At 38.0% G+C, this 16,180-nt stretch overlaps 1 long non-coding RNA gene and 2 pseudogenes across 1 annotated transcript; all 3 read left to right on the top strand.

Moving 5' to 3' along the window:
- The first annotated feature begins 697 nt into the window (after positions 1-697).
- LOC141572828 (uncharacterized) lies at positions 698-3,372 on the top strand. Its single transcript, XR_012498320.1, has 3 exons — positions 698-905; positions 1,635-1,683; positions 3,226-3,372. It is a non-coding gene; the product is annotated as an uncharacterized LOC141572828 (long non-coding RNA).
- A 1,730-nt stretch (positions 3,373-5,102) lies between these two features.
- LOC141572864 (uncharacterized) lies at positions 5,103-11,701 on the top strand (annotated as a pseudogene).
- LOC141572863 (uncharacterized) lies at positions 11,675-12,546 on the top strand (annotated as a pseudogene).
- Positions 12,547-16,180: the final 3,634 nt, after the last annotated feature.

Below are 16,180 nucleotides of genomic sequence, written 5' to 3'. Positions count from 1 at the left end.
CATATTACTCCCTTGAGTTAAACAGGCTCTACTCACCATGGGCCTCTAACTCTCTCCTTTGTATCCTTCACCGACATTGATGCCTTAGCAGAAACGTTGCTTTCCTTCACATTCTGCACAGTATGTGCTTGAGAACAAACATCCCATTTGCAGCACCATCATTATTGTCCCTACCTTACAATATCGTACAAGGGCAGTGTGGTGTAGTGGAAATTACGTGGGTTTTGAAGTAAGGCAGATCTTGGTTGGAATCCCCGGATCACTTTCTACGTATCTCATCTTGGGAAAATTACCTGACCCTCTACCTATCTCATTATCTGTAAAGTTTGGCATAACGTTAGTGATACATAAAGTTTAGCTATTATTACTAAGTTAAAATGGTACCATCTCATATATGAGGTCTGACAATTAAGTTCACGAACTTGTTGCACAGCTGTTACTAACCTTTTTTGACATCAGAAGGATTATTCATTATGAATTTGTACCAACTGGACAAACAGTTAAACAAGTTTACTATTTGGAAGCGCTGAAAAGGCTGCATGAAAAAGTTATACAATCTGAACTTTTGCCAACGATTCATGGCTCTTGCATCACGACAATGCACCAGCTCACACGGCACTGTCTGTGAGGGAGCTTTTAGTCAGTAAACAAATAACTGCATTGGAACACCCTCCCTACTCACCTGATCTGGATGCCAATGACTTCTTTCTTTACCCAAAGAGAAAGGAAATATTGAAAGGGAAACATTTTGATGACATTCAGGACATCAAGGGTCATATGATGACAGCTCTGATGGCCATTCCAGAAAAACAGTTCCAAAACTGCTTTGAAGGGTGGACTAGGCACTGGCGTCAGTGCATAGCTTCCCAAGGGGAGTACTTCAAAGGTGACCGTATCAATATGAGGTATGTAGCATTTTTTTCTAGGATGAGTTCGCAAACTTAATTGTTAGACCTCATATATACAGCATGCATATAGGTACTTATCTAAAAGCAACAGCTTCATATATCAGCTCCTCTAGATATATGGTAATTAGCCCCACTGACTGGTGCCCAAAATCCATTTTTATTCCATTTTTCTCTGTAGCAAAGTGTTATTTTTTTCATACATTCTACATATACTATTTATTGCATACTCACTATGTGCCAGACACTACGCTGGGAGCTGAGAATATAATGGCGAATAAAAATAGATACTGCCTCTCCTCTGGTGAAGCTTCTGAGCAGTGGGGGAGCGCACCACAAATCCAATAATCATAAAACAAATGGAAAACATTAACTATGAAAAATGCTACAAGGTGAGACACATGATGCTGTAAGAAGGCCAGTTTGCCAAAAATCAATTTGCACAAAGCCAATTTGCCAAAAGTCAATTTTCCCAATGACTGATTCTCTGAATTCCCTAACAGACAATTCACTGAAAGCTAGTTCGCCAAAAGCCAATTTCTAGAAAATCAATTTGACGAAGAGTAGTCTGCCAAATCATCATTTCACCCAATGACCAATTCACTGAGTTATTGAGGATTTTCTGAAGTCTTCATTTCACGGAAGTTGTGATACAATCCTTTCATCACAGCTCTTTAACCCCAAATTTGACCATCTGTTTGGGCTGAATGTCAATTTTACGTTTTCAAGTTTCAGATACCAAACCCTTCTCTGATGCCCAATGGCCCAGTTCTCCAATGTAAGTAAATGGTGGGCTTCTTCTTAAACGCAGTTTACTCTCTTTGACTACGCCTATACTTGTCTCTGCTCCTTCCAGGAAGAGAGCTGCAAAGAACTATCCTAGATCAGAATGCTGAACTAGTCTTCAGCAAATTGGCTTTCACCAAATTTATTTTTAGCCAAGTGGTCCTTTATGGAATTGATTCTAAATTAACTGTTTCTCAGTGAAATTACCTAGAGTTCATGCTGTGGGACTAGGGAATTTGGCCTTGTCAGACCGGTCAGAGAAGGAAGGCTTCATTAAGGAGAAAACATAACTGAACTGAGGTCAGAAGGATAAATTTTAAAAACCACCAAGCAAAAGGGAGAGGAAACTAAGGGAACAGCATATGCAAAAACTATTTGGAAGGAGGAGCCGCCAAATTACAAGAGTTTGCAAAATACCCACTGTGGCTGGAGTACAGAGAATATGGGGGCGGGGGGACAGCATGACCTAGAGCTAGACCGTGCTGTGTCTCACAGACCAGAATACAGACTTCCGCTCTTATTTTAAGAGAGGAATGACATAATCAGATTTGAATTTTAAAGATCACTTTGCAAGAGGTATGGAGACCATATTTTAAGATTATGCTGGTATAGGTTGTTTTCTTACCTGAAAATGTATCATTGTAATAGAAGACAGTACCTAGACGAGGGGGTGGGGGAAAGTGGAGTGAAGGAAATTGCTTACAGAGTTCTTTAGGAGGTAGGAACAACAGAATTTGTTATCAGGTACTGGATATGGGGCTGAAGAAGAGGAAAGTGTTCTCAGGCAAGTCCAAGACTTCTGGTTTATATAACTACATGGTGGTGCCACTCCCATAAAAGAAAAACTAGAAAACCAGGTTTGAACAATATTCTCTTTCAATTGCTATGTATTTGTATGTTTTATATATTGACTGGAATATCTTCTTTCAAATTTTAAGTTATTAAGAAATTAAATCTGAATTTGTTGGGGGATATTTACGCAATTTCGTGCCTCAAGTAGGAGGGAAGTCAGTAAACCATAATCTTTTTGATGCAGGCTTCATCATTTACTAGCTGGTTGACTTTATACACTAACACCTTAACCTCTCTGTGCCTCAATTTCTTCAACCTTAAAATAGGAATAATATTATGCCTGCCTGGAAAGAAACTAGCGAGCAGTATTCCTGCAACCCATTCTCTCCTTTTACTAAAGGGAGGCCCCCCAAGAAAGAAGGAAGTAGACCTAGTCAAATCTCCTTATGAAAATGACAATGGCAAACCTCCTGGGAAACTTGGAACAAAGTTAATTATGCCAAATCATCCTTTCACCAAATGATGCTATTGAAAGAGTCCTCATTATGGGCTGAACTGGGTCCCCCTAAAATTCATATGTTGAAGACCTAACCCCCCATGTGACTATGTTTTGAAATGGGGCCTATAAGGAGGTAATAAAAGTTAAGTGAAGTCATCAGGGTGGGATCTAAAGCTGATGGGACTATTGTCCTCATAAGAAGAAGAAGAGATACAAGCGAGATCGCTCTATTTCTCTGCATAGGCACAAAGGAAAGGCCATGTGAGGACACAGGAAGAAGACTGCGTCTACAAGACAGCAGGAATGACCTCATCAGAAACCAACGTTGACTGCACTTGGTCTTGGGACTTCCAGCCTCAAGAACTGAGAAAATAAATTTATGTTGTTTAAGCCTCCTAGTTTGTGGTGTCTTGTCAGGACAGTCCTAGCCGACTAATACAGGCCCTATCTATGGAAAGACTTTAGCGGGATATACGTGATCTGTTTTGATTGCTTAGAGTAGTCAAATCTTGAACCTAAGGCTTTATGGACCATGGTACTGGAAAATGTCGTGTAAAGTAGTAACTGTCTGAGTATAAAATAGAAATGTGTCATTACTGAAAAAGCTCCCTTTTGTGTAAGTAATATAGCAACTTGCATTACTTACTTAGAAACGTCATACATTAATCTGTGCCAGAGTGAATCTTGATGCAGCAAGAAAGGACTTGGAGATCTGTGATGGTGGTCTCAGAGCACTCCCTGCTAACCCTGGGCCATGATTACCTATGACGAATACTAGTAAAGCTTGATGCAGGGTAAGATCTGTGATTGTTGTGGGTCTGACTTGATAATACGGCCCTCTATGTGAAGATCATCATCTCAGATTGTGGTGAGAACTAAACAAATCAATGCTTGTGAAAATGCAGTGCCAAGTTCATCGCAAGCACTCATTAAGTATCACTATGATTAATATATTATATTATTGTAATCCCAAGAAATAATAAGAGTTCTCATTTATAGAATGAATATTAGGTGACAGGCACTTAAGCTAAGTGTTTTCCCTGGATTATCTCATTTAATCATCCCCAAATCCCCATATTCTATGTTTATTACCATCATATGAGAAGCCTAAAGCCTAGAGATTAAGTTTCCCAAGGTCAAATAGCTTGTAAATTGTGACACTGGGTTTTAATCCCAGGCAGTCTAACTTCCCAGTTGAGCTCATGTTTCTAATTCCAAATAACACTACCTTGCTATACTCCTCTGCCTCTGAAAGCCCAGTGGGATGTCCATCCAGATGCTATTTTAGTATGATGAAAGTATAATGTATTAGCTAGCACAAAAGTGGCCTTAAAATGTTAATGCAGTTTCTGGATATATGTAACTTCTATCCAGGGAGTTACTTATGACAGAAGTAAAAATAGAGAAGTAAAAATTTACTCCACTTCTTAAAATGTAATGACACTTTGATATTCCACTGGGCATAACCCCCCAAAAGGGATATACCTGGTCAATTCTGAATCAGCAAAATAAAACTGGAGTTTTAGAACAATTAGCATGAGGTGTGGTGAGTTTCTTAATTTCTCTCTGTGCTCACAGATAATGCAAGCTATTGTAAGTCCTCATTGCTTTCTAATAAACAACAGGAACAAGCAAAGAAAAGGAAGAGATGTAAGTCAATTCTATCAACTTTGCTAATAGCAATAATTAAATCAACATATGTGACTGAAATATTATTTTGGAGGACAAAAGAGTATTGATTTGATTCGAAATTATATAAGCATTCCACAGCCTTTATTACATAAATGTTAGTTATAAACTATGGGCACTCAATTTAGTTTTATCCCATTTTATTTAGTAAGGACATTCATTTTTATAAAATATCTGTAGATTGGATATCAAATCCGATTTCCATGCATTTTCACAACCCACACAATACTGAGAATAAATTATTAAATAACAATGTCCCTGGTACTGACACAGGTAAGTGGAAGATTATCTAATAATGTCACCCAGGAAGGATTAAGGAGGCCATGTTTCTGCCCACTGTGATTCTGTTTTCAGTATGAATATTAAACAGAAAGCAAGTTTTCCTGTCAAAGGGAGTAGACCATAGCCTTTGCCATCGCAGAAAACACGGCATGGCAAAGAAAACAAGGTACACAGCAATCATATGAGAAAAAGACCGTATTTGAAGTAAGCTCTAGGAACTGCAAATACACAGGTAAAGAAATTTCTGCAATTCCATACACCTGAAATCTATGTAATTTTACTAACAATTGTCACCCCAATAAACTTTAATTTAAAAAAAAACTGAAAACAACAAAGGAACAAGACAAACAAGTGAAGAAACAAAAACTCATAGACACAGACACTAGTTTAATGGTTACCAGAGGGTAAGGGGGAAAAGGGGTGGTAGATGAGGGTAAAAGGGATCAAATATATGGTGATGGAAGGAGAACTGGCTCTGGGTGGTGAACACACAGTGTGATATATAGATAATGTATTACAGAATTGTACACCTGAAACTTATGTAACTTTGCTAATAATTGTCACCCCAATAAACTTTAATTAAGAAAAAGAGAAAAGAAATTTCTGCAAATAGTAATAAGGTCTTCAATACAAAAAAAATGCCACCATTCCAGATTTGCATGGAACCATCCAAAAGAAGGTTAGGTGGACTTGGAAGAAAATAAATCTAGATTGGACCAAAATAGAGAAGAATACTTTATTAAGGAGGAAGTGGAAATTCACAGCAGTATGCCATTTGTAAAGAATTGATATTTAATTTTGTAGCCAACTGTGCATGAAAATGCATATTTGCTTTGTAGAAAGCCTTATGTGAAGAATGTCTTGCCCTAAGTATTGTTAGAAAGACAAACCAGCACCGAAAGGACCTATTCAGAGACGCAATCTGCCGTGAGCAGTTAGCATCCTGTACATTCTTGCAGGGTGAGCCAAGAATGCAAAGCCCTGACCACTACCCTTTGCCCAGTCCATTTCTGAGAGCCGTGTTCGCAGGGAATAATTTTGAGAGGGTAATGCACCCAACCCACACAAAGAACAGGCTTCCTTACTGCTTGCTATAAAAACAGTGGATTCCCAAGTTCAGTGTTCCTGTTTTATAATATATGGACTGCATGTGCAGGCTCCCAATTAGGCCTTCTGTGTACCCACACGTGACTGAGGGGCAACAGAACTGATGCAAGCACACTCGAAGCTCGTGCATCAATGAAACAATAACAGGTGAACTTATTCATCTGTAAGCATGGTAAAATTAAATCACAGAATCAACAGACCCTACAAGATGTTATAATAAAGATTCCAGGGCTGAGGATAGATGAATGAGGTAAATAACGTCTTTCAAAATGTGTTTGGTTTTTCTTAACAGGTGTTTTTAAGCAGTTTTAGGCTACACAAAAATTCCCCAGAAAGTTTTTTCATACTCCCTCACCCCCAATTTTTCCCTATTGTTAACAACTTGTATTTGTGTGGTACATTTGTTGCAATTGATGAACCAATATTGATACATTATAAAGTCCATAGTTTACATTAGAGCTTACTTTTTGTATTGTTTATTCTACAGGTATAAGAAATGCATTATGTGTCCATCATTATCATACAGAATAGTTTCATACAGAACAGTATCATACAGAATAGTTTCCCTGCCATAAAAATCCCCTATGCTCTACCTATTCAACCCTCCCTTCCCCCAACCACTGAATGATAAAAGAGGGGAAAGACATTTCCTGTGTGCCAATATATGATAGCTACTTGGTGTACACTAGATTATTTAAACCACACAAACATCCCTGAAAATAAGGGCTGTTCCTCATTTTGCAGACGAGGAAGCTGAGGTCCAAGTATGCACATGTAACTTACCTAAGGTCACAACATAAAAGAGGGAGTAGAGGCAATCAGTTTGGTTTGTTTTGAAAAACAGTAATATTTCTTCTTCATTAATCTGCAGCTAAAAGAAAAAAGGTCTACGCGATACTTAAAAAAAGAAAAGTAACTTGGCCTGCTTTGTTCCTAATACTTTCTTTGTTTACCACCACTACTGTCTACTTTTTAGAGCTAGAACGGACATTAAAATAAACATTCTGGCTTGCTCTTTTCATGAGAGTACTTTATAACTAAAGCCAACTCAAGCACCATCTTCCTAAACTACAAATACTTTCTATCACGTTGAAGCCTATAACAGACTATCACAGTTTGTTCTAAGAAATAAAATCCCCTGTTGATACATGCTTGAGAAGGAGTATGTACAAAACCTTGGAAATAAGGCAATAAAATATTATTTGAAATATTTAATGACCGACACATTGGTAATATCCACATCATCTTAAGAAAACTCTTCATCAGCTGTATATATATATATATATATATATACATATATACATATGTATATATATATTCCAGTTACAGTAAAGGAAGCTAACATGTATAATTGCTAAAGATTTATAATTCCACTAAAGAACTTATTTCTTGTCAAATCTCTTTTAAAATATTGATATATTCCAAACAAGCATATCTCCCAAAAGGATTTTTACTAAAATCAAAATTCATTATGTAATAATTATTGAGTGCTGCGTACTGCCTATTTATGTCCATTATTTAGGTTTGGAGTTCTCTGCCATTTTTTTTATTTTGAATTCATGTTAGCCAGTTACAACTCCTTTGATCTTTGGGATGTGTTAAATTTCAAGTTTCCAATTTTATTTGAATGTAATACTAGGTAAAGTGTCTATAAATCAACAAGATGCTACTGCTATCTAAACTCCTCTCAGGTGAGAGGGCAGAAACTTACTACCGAACTTTAGAGAAAGGTCCCTCTTATGATAATGAAAGTCTTTGAGTTAGCAACAATAGCTGCTGTATGATGTAAATTAAAGGTAATGAATAATAAACCGAGATTATCTTCAGCATCTCCAGATTCCTTCGTAAATTCACATACCACTCTGTGCCCTTTACAAGGCAGACATTTTGCCAACAGGCATTTCACTCATGACTAATCTGAAACCCAAGCTTGTCCTTGAATAGGCACTGAGGATGCACATTTGTTTCATTATAGCTTCAATTCTGAAAGCTTTTATCAAAGGTTTTCATCGAGATTAATCACACTATGCCCTTTATGCCTGTTGATTTCAGTTGGCACAAAAATCCAGTCAACTCTCATCTTCGGGACTCTAATTCCCATAAAACTCTGAACATCCCCTTTTCTGACCCTTTTCATAGCCTGTTCAACACCTGGAATCTTTCCGATGTGCCCTCTGAGACTCAATCATCAGCAAACTTGCCTTCTCGGAACATTCCCTTCACTTCTTGCTTTAAAACCTGATCAACCCTGCAGCCCTCACCTTTGCCTGAGTAGTAGCCCAAATTCTACGACTACTAGGCCACAGATGGAGATGACATTCTCGCTCCATTTTGCTCCTTCCAAACCATCTTACTCTCTCCTCCATAAACATGCCCATTTATATTTTATGACATCAAACTATAGAACTACCCCTTTTTCCTGCTGCAGTGCCCAAAGGATCCCCAGGCCATTCTCCATACCACTGCACTCCCATTCCTCAGAGATTTCAGTCCCTAACTCCCGGACACTGTCTCAAACCCTATCCCTGTCATAACTCTCAGTTGACTCATCTAATACATTGTCACTTAGTGCCTTGACCTCCTCTCCTCCACGATTTATCTTCCAACTTACTCCAGCTGCTTACTCACGTGGCCCTATGACTCCCAATAACTATTGCCTCTCAGTCATCTCAATTTGAGGCATTCCACTTTCTGACCACCATCACCTCTCTAGCTCACTACCTCTATGGGGAAACTGGAAAATTCCAACCCTCTGACCCCACCAGAACCTGCAATTCATTGATTCTAAAATCTTTTCATTGTCTCTCACCTCTAATATCTTAAATTTTATCCTTATCTAAATTGTATGGTCAATTATAATCACTTCTTTCCATACACTCAACTCTTGCCCTTCTTTTGTCTCCTTGTACTTGGCTCAACCACAACCCTGGTTATGTCCAACTCTCTTGCCTATTCCATGCTTGCACCAGTGCATGGAAATATGTCTGCAGGAAACAAATAAACACATTGTTCTCATGATCTCTAACTTCAAATGGGCCTTTAATGCTGCCTAGGAATCACACTGTATTTCCATTTTCCTAAACAACTATTATATAGCTCCACCTGTCTCCTGAAATCTCCAGCTGTTCTTTTAGTCTCGCTCTCAAGTGACGACCTTGCCTTCTATTTTACTGATAAAAAGAAGCAATCAGATGAGAACGTCTGCAGACTCCCACAACCACACTCACCCAGCTACCTGCAGCTGTTGTCTCCCCTGTTACTGAGTGAACTCGTTCATACTCCCAGCAAAAGGAAATCCCTCCATTTCTGTACTAGATCTTTTTCTATCTACTCAATGGCATTGTCTCAGCAGTTCTTCTTTCTCTCTCCAGAACCAATAATTTCCCCCTTCTTAGACTTTTTCTCCATTAGCCAACAAACATGCTTTTTCTCTTAAACCAAAAGTTTTGTTTGATCTTCCTTTGCTTTACAGCTACAACCCCATTTTTTTTTCCCTTTTCACTAGCAAATCTCCTTGAAAGAGTTGTTTATAGTTACTATCACCAATTTCTTTCCCATTTTCTTTTGAGTCTATCAGGATTCAATATTCATCATTCCATCTAACTGCTTAGCTTTATGCTGTTTAATCAAGTAGTCAGTTCTCAATCCTCATCTGATTAGACAACTTAGTCATAGGTGATACAGCTAAGTATTTTCTTCATGTGGCTTCCAGGATTCCATACTTTCTTGGGTTCCTTCTTTCTACACTAATAGCTTCTTCACAGCCTCTTTTCTTGTTCCCTCCTAGTCTTCCAAATATCTTAGTGTTGGAATGCCCAGCTTAGAGGTATTTCTCTTCTCCTATCTACACTTAATAATACCCATTGACCCACAGTGAGCAAATTAGAAATGCTAGACCTGTCTTGGTTTAATTTAGAGGAAGGGATTTAAAGGCTTACAGAGACTGAATTGTTAGAGAGGATTTGTCATTTATACACACCTATCCACATTAGGAGGGTCCAGAAAACATGACTTTCACCACTAGTGTGAGAAATCAATTTGTGAGGGGAGCCCCAACATCTTTGAAGAACTCAGTGATTGTTCTTCTCTATAGGCCAGAACTTTCAGCAGGGACTGAAGTCACTGAACTGAAAAACCTAAATGCAATGGGAGTAATTGGATCTTGGGGCATAAGGGGTCAAGAGGCAGTCCTCTGTTGCCAAGGCAAGGTAGGTGTTGTTACCATAATTGACATCAGTCAAAGCAGCAATCAAAATAGTCTGACTTGCAGAAATCTATGGAGTTGGCTAGTTGCTCGTGTTGTTCCTAGGAGTGAAATAGATAGGAAGCCTACTAAATTAGTACTTGATCTATATAAGCAGAAAAGTTCTAAGTTAAATGAACCAAATCTAATGCTAATCATAAAAAAGAGAGAGTCATAGCCCCTCAATCAATTCCCAGGCTTGACCCAGTTTATAGACTCAGAACTCCTTGAATGGAGGACGCTGGGTACTCTTGAGGAAGGATCCCAGTATACTGCCAAAACTTATACTGTTCATCGGTCTCCAGCCTCCCCCAAACTGACCTACAATCTTTTGCAAGGGTAACTATGCATTGGGGAGAAAAATTATCAGTGCCCCCAGGGACTACTGAATACTGACTCAGAACTGACACTAATTCCAGGAGATCCAAAACATCTTGCGATCCACCAGTCAGAGCACGGAGGCCAAATGATCAATGGAATTGTAGCTCAACTCTGTCTCTCAGTCGTGTCCCCTAACCTGTTCTGTGGTTATATCAGAACAGATATAGTCAGCAACTAGCAGAATCCCAACACTGGTTCCCTGATATGTGAAGTGAGGGCTATTAAAGTGGGAAAGACCAAGTGGAATCCATTAAAACTACCTCAATCCTGGAAAATAGTAAACAAAAAGAAATGCCATATTCCCAAGAGGATTGCAGAGATTAGTGGCATCATTCAGGACTTGAAAGATGCAGAAGTGGTGGGCATCCCCATTCAACTGACCTATTTAACCTGTGCAGAAGAGAGATGCATCTTGGAGAATGACAGTACATTATCATAAGCTTAACTAGGTGGAGACTCCAATGGCAGTGGCTCTACCAGATGCGGTTTCATTCCATGAGCAAATTAACACATCCTCTGGTTCCTAGCATGCAGCTATTGGTCCGGCAAATGCTTTCTTCCTTGATACCTATTAGTAAAGACCACCAGAAGCAGTTTGTTTCCAGCTAGCAAGGCCAGCAAGACACCTTCACTCTCCTACATCAGGGGACTATACCTCTCCAGCCCTAACTTGGACGTTATTATTTAATTCTTGGGTGTCTTGATTGTTTTCTTCCACAAGATAGCACACTGGTCCATTACATTGATGATGATATTGGACCCAGTGAGCAAAAGGTGTCCACTACTCTAGACTCTTTGGTAAGACATTCACAGCCAGATATACTTTTCTCCTTGTGTAAAATATCTCTTGGACCTTAGTAGAGACTGAATACATAACCATGAGCCACCAAGATACCATGTGACCTGAGTTGCTTATCCAGTTGCTTAACTGGATGTGATCTGACCCACCAGGCCTAAAATGTGGCGTGCACAGCATCACTCCATCATCAAATGGAAATTGTTTATACAAGTATGTGATCGGCCAAAGAGGGCCCTGAAGGCACAAGTAAGTTGCCTATAGAAGTGGCTCAAATGCCCATGATCCTCACTCCTGCCACACTGCCTTCAATCTCCCAGCCTGCACCGATGGCTTCATGGGGAGTTGGCCTACAATCAGTTGACTGAGGAAGAGAAGACTCTAGCCTGGTTTACAGATGGTCTTGGACCAAAGTTCTCCAGAACTCTGGGTATGCTCTCAATCAGCATCTGATATATGGTGCTGTTTCTCTCACAGCCAAGTTTCACTGGTCCAGAAACCAAGGAGTAGAAATGGGAGTGACATCACTCACCACTACCCCTAGTGACCTGTTAGCAAAATTTTTGTTCCCTATTCCCACGACCTTATATTCTACTGGCTTAGAAGTCGTAGTTGCAAAGGAAGGAACGCTTCCATCAGGAAACACAAAGATTCCATTGAACTGGGAGTTAAGAATGCCACTAGGCCACTTTGAACTCATACCTATGAATCAACAAGCAACGAAGGGAGTCACTGTGCTGGCAGGGGTGACTGATCCTATCAAGGGGAAACTGGACTGCTACTCCACAATGGAGGTAAGGAATGTACTGTCTGGATTACAAGAGATCCTTTAGGGCATCTCAGTATTACCACGCCCTGTGATTAATGTCAATGTAAATCTACAACAATCCAGTCTAGGCAGAACTACTAATGATCCAAGTTCTTCACGAATGAAGGTCTGCGTCACTCTGCAAGGCAGAGAACCACAACCAGCGGAGGTGCTTGCTGAAGGCAAAGGGAATACAGAATAGTGGCAAAGGGTTGTTATAAATACCACCTATAACCACACGACCAGTTACAAAAATGAAGACTGTAATTGTCATAAGTATTTCCTCATTTTGTTATGTTTATATGTGTAATATATTTGCTTAGTTTACATAACAAAAATATTTGCTTAGTATATAGTATATTAAATATATTTATATATGTATGTGTGTGTATATATATATCAAATGCTTTTGTGTTCTTTCCTCTCTTATTCCCTTATCATGTAACATAACATGTATTTAAGTAAATTTTACATCATAGTATTTAAGTTATAGGATATCAAGAGAAGAGTAAACATCACACAAAGGCTTTACCTCCTCTTCTGGGGAAGAGGTTAGTGTTTCTGGTTGTATGCAGGATAGTTAGGTGGAATTATGATCGTTATTGCCTTTATTTGGATATTAAATATGGTTTAAGGAGATGTGTATAGGTGCCAAGTTGACAAGGGGTGGAACTGTAATGGTTAATTTTATGTCACCTTGACTGGGTCACAGAGTCATAATATTTAAGGTCAGATATTTGCTTAAATATTATTTTCCGGAGTGTCTATGTTTCTGTATGAGATTAACATTTGACTAAGTAGACTGAGGAAAGCAGACTGCCGTACTCAATGTGTGTGGGCCTCATCCAACCCATTAAAAGACTGAATAGAACAAAAAGACAGTAAGAGAGAATCCATGCTTGGACAAAAACTATACCATAACTCTCTTGGGACTCCAGCTTGCTAACTGCACGTCCTCGTACTTCTCAGCCTCCATAACTATGTGAGCCAAATCCTTATAAAAAAGCTCACATGGTTCTGTTTCTATTTGTTCTATTTCTCTTGAGAACCCAACTGATAACCATACAAAACTATTTCATCACAAAGATCACACTCATGCTATCCCTTTCTAGTCATACCCATCATCCTCTTTCCCCCTACCTTCCCAAACCCTTGGCAACCACTAATATGTTCTTCATTTCTAAAATTTTCTTATTTCGAGCATGTTATATAAGTGGAATCCCACATTATGTGATCTTTGAGATTGGCTTTTTCTGCTTTACATATTTTTGAGATCCATCCAACTTGTCATGTCTATCAAGAGTTTGTTCCTTTTTATTTTGAGTAGTATTACCTGGCATAGATGTACCAGTTTGTTTAGTCATTTACCTATTGATAAACATTTTGGTTGACTCTTGTTATTGGCTATCACAAATAAAGCTGCTATGAACATTGGTATACATTTTTGTATGAACATAAATTCTCATTTCTCTGGAATAGAAACCTAGTTCAATTGTTCAACCATAAAATAATGCACATTTAATTTTTAAGAAACTGCCAACTAATTTCCCAGAGTAACTGAACCATTTTGCATTCCTACCAGAAATGTATGCAATCCAGTTTCTCTGCATCCTTCCCAGCATTGGTTTGTCACTATTTTTTATTTTAGCTGTTTTAATAGGTGTGTAATGATATCTGGTGGTCTCAATTTCAATTTGCTAGTGGTTAGTTATGTTGAACATCACATCCTGAGCTTATTTGCCACGTGTATATGCTCTTCAGTGAACTATATTTTCATGTCTTTTGCTCATTTCTATGCGTATTGGTTTTTGTTGATTTTCTATAAAAAATTGTGATAAAATATACACATAACACCATTTTAACCTTGTTTATGTGTACAGTTCAATGACATGAAGTATATTCATAATGCTGTTCAATCACCACCACTCTCCATATCCAAAATGTTCTATCCTCCCAAAGAGAAACTCGATTAAACAATAACTCCCCATTTTCTGCTTTCCCAAGTCTCTGGTAACCTCTATTCAACTTCCTGTTTGTATGAACTTGACCTCATATAAGTCGAATCATAAAATATTTGTCCTTTTGTGTCTGGTTTATTTCACTTTGCATAGTTTTCAACGTCCATCCATGTTGTAGCATGTGTTTCATTCCTTTTTACAGCTGAACAAATTTCTTTCATACATGTATAAAATTGTATCTCCCATATTTTGTTTATCCATTCATCTGCTGATGAACATTTGAGTGGTTTCCACCTTTTGAATATTGTGAATAATGCTGCTATGCACATTTGTGTATAAGTATCTATTTGAGTCCCTCCTTTCAATTATTTGGGGTATATACCTAGAATTGCTGGATTGGATCATACGGTAATTCTATGGTTAACTTTTTGAGGAACTACCAAATTGTTTCCCATCAGCTACGCCATTTCCATTCCCATCATCAATGCATAATTTCTCCACAGCCTCACCAACACTTGTTATTTTTCACCCTTAGAAAAAATAGTCATCCTAATATATATGAAGTGGTATCTCATTGTGGTTTTGATTTGCATCTTCCTAATGGTTAATACAGTTAAGCATATTTTGATGTGCTTATTAGCCATTTACATATCCATGTATCTTCTTTGGAGAACTATCTATTCAAGTCCTTTGCCCATTCTTGAATTGGGTTGTTTTGTTATTGTTGAGCTGTAGTTTTTATATATTCTGGATAGTAATCACTTATCAGATATAGGCTTTGTAAAAATTTTCTCCCATTCTATACATTTTCTTTCACTCTCTTGATGGTGTCCGTTGATATACGAGTCTTTTACTGTTTTTTGAGAGTTCTTTATTCTAGATACAAGTATTTTGTCAGATATCTGGTTTACAAATAGTTTCTCCCAGTCTGTAACTTGTTTTTCATTCATCCTTAACAGATTTTTTCACTAAGGAATAGTTTTAATTTTGATGAAGTCCAATTTATTTATTGCCAAGTTTTTAACCAACCAGTATCTTTTTCCTGTTTGCTTTGGAGTAATCACTTCACTACTGTTGTTCTCCAATCTTCATTCATTCTCAATTGGCTCCCTATCAAATCCTCCACAAAAGCTAATTCCAAATCGCTTCTGCATAATCATTCCTCTTAATCCTTTACTTTCTATGTTATTTTTTTCTTCCAATGTGGCACCGTTTCCAATAAAGTCAAACTTTTTTCTGTAGTTTTACTTTCCATCTATTTGAAAAGTTCCAAAGCTCTTCCTATGATCTAACATGGCTGTCTTTTAGATCCACCAACTACGGTACCTCATTTCTTTTATCTTCAAGCTCTTCCTACAAACTCAGTCTCAAGTTTCCTTTACCTAGCTCCTATCTGGTCTAGCTTGCCATTCTTTTTAAGATTACCCTAATTGATGTGTTAAGTATATTGGTGTCCTCATTTTGTAAATTGGTTAAAAAAAACACTATTAAGCAAAGTAAACAACTTACAGTTTTGTTCATTTTTCTACTGGACATTTCAAAGAAACCATTTCTTTAAAGTTTTGTCTGTATTACAGGCCATTAATGTCTGACTTCACAACTATTATTAGCTAAGCCTGTACAGGGTTATAATTAGGCAATATAAAGGCCTCTGGTTAAAACCAAAATTCTTATTGTGAATCTTCGGAATTTAACTTGAAAGAGTACAAGTATGATGACTACATCTGTTCTTCTTTATTATAAACTATCTTCAATGTCAGCTTACACATATATTAAACACTGAAATTTTCACCTAGTTTTCTATTTCCTATTTTCAAAATACTCTTTAATATGACACACACACACACACACACACACAGATCTATCATCTATCTATCTACCTATCTATCTATCTATCTATCTATCTATCTCCGACTTTCATTTGCTCACCTGTC

Source organism: Rhinolophus sinicus, linkage group LG07 (assembly GCF_036562045.2).
Source record: "Rhinolophus sinicus isolate RSC01 linkage group LG07, ASM3656204v1, whole genome shotgun sequence".
Taxonomy (NCBI): Eukaryota; Metazoa; Chordata; class Mammalia; order Chiroptera; family Rhinolophidae; genus Rhinolophus; species Rhinolophus sinicus.
Note: the sequence above shows the minus strand (reverse complement) of the source record. Positions and strands in the feature narration are given on the sequence as shown.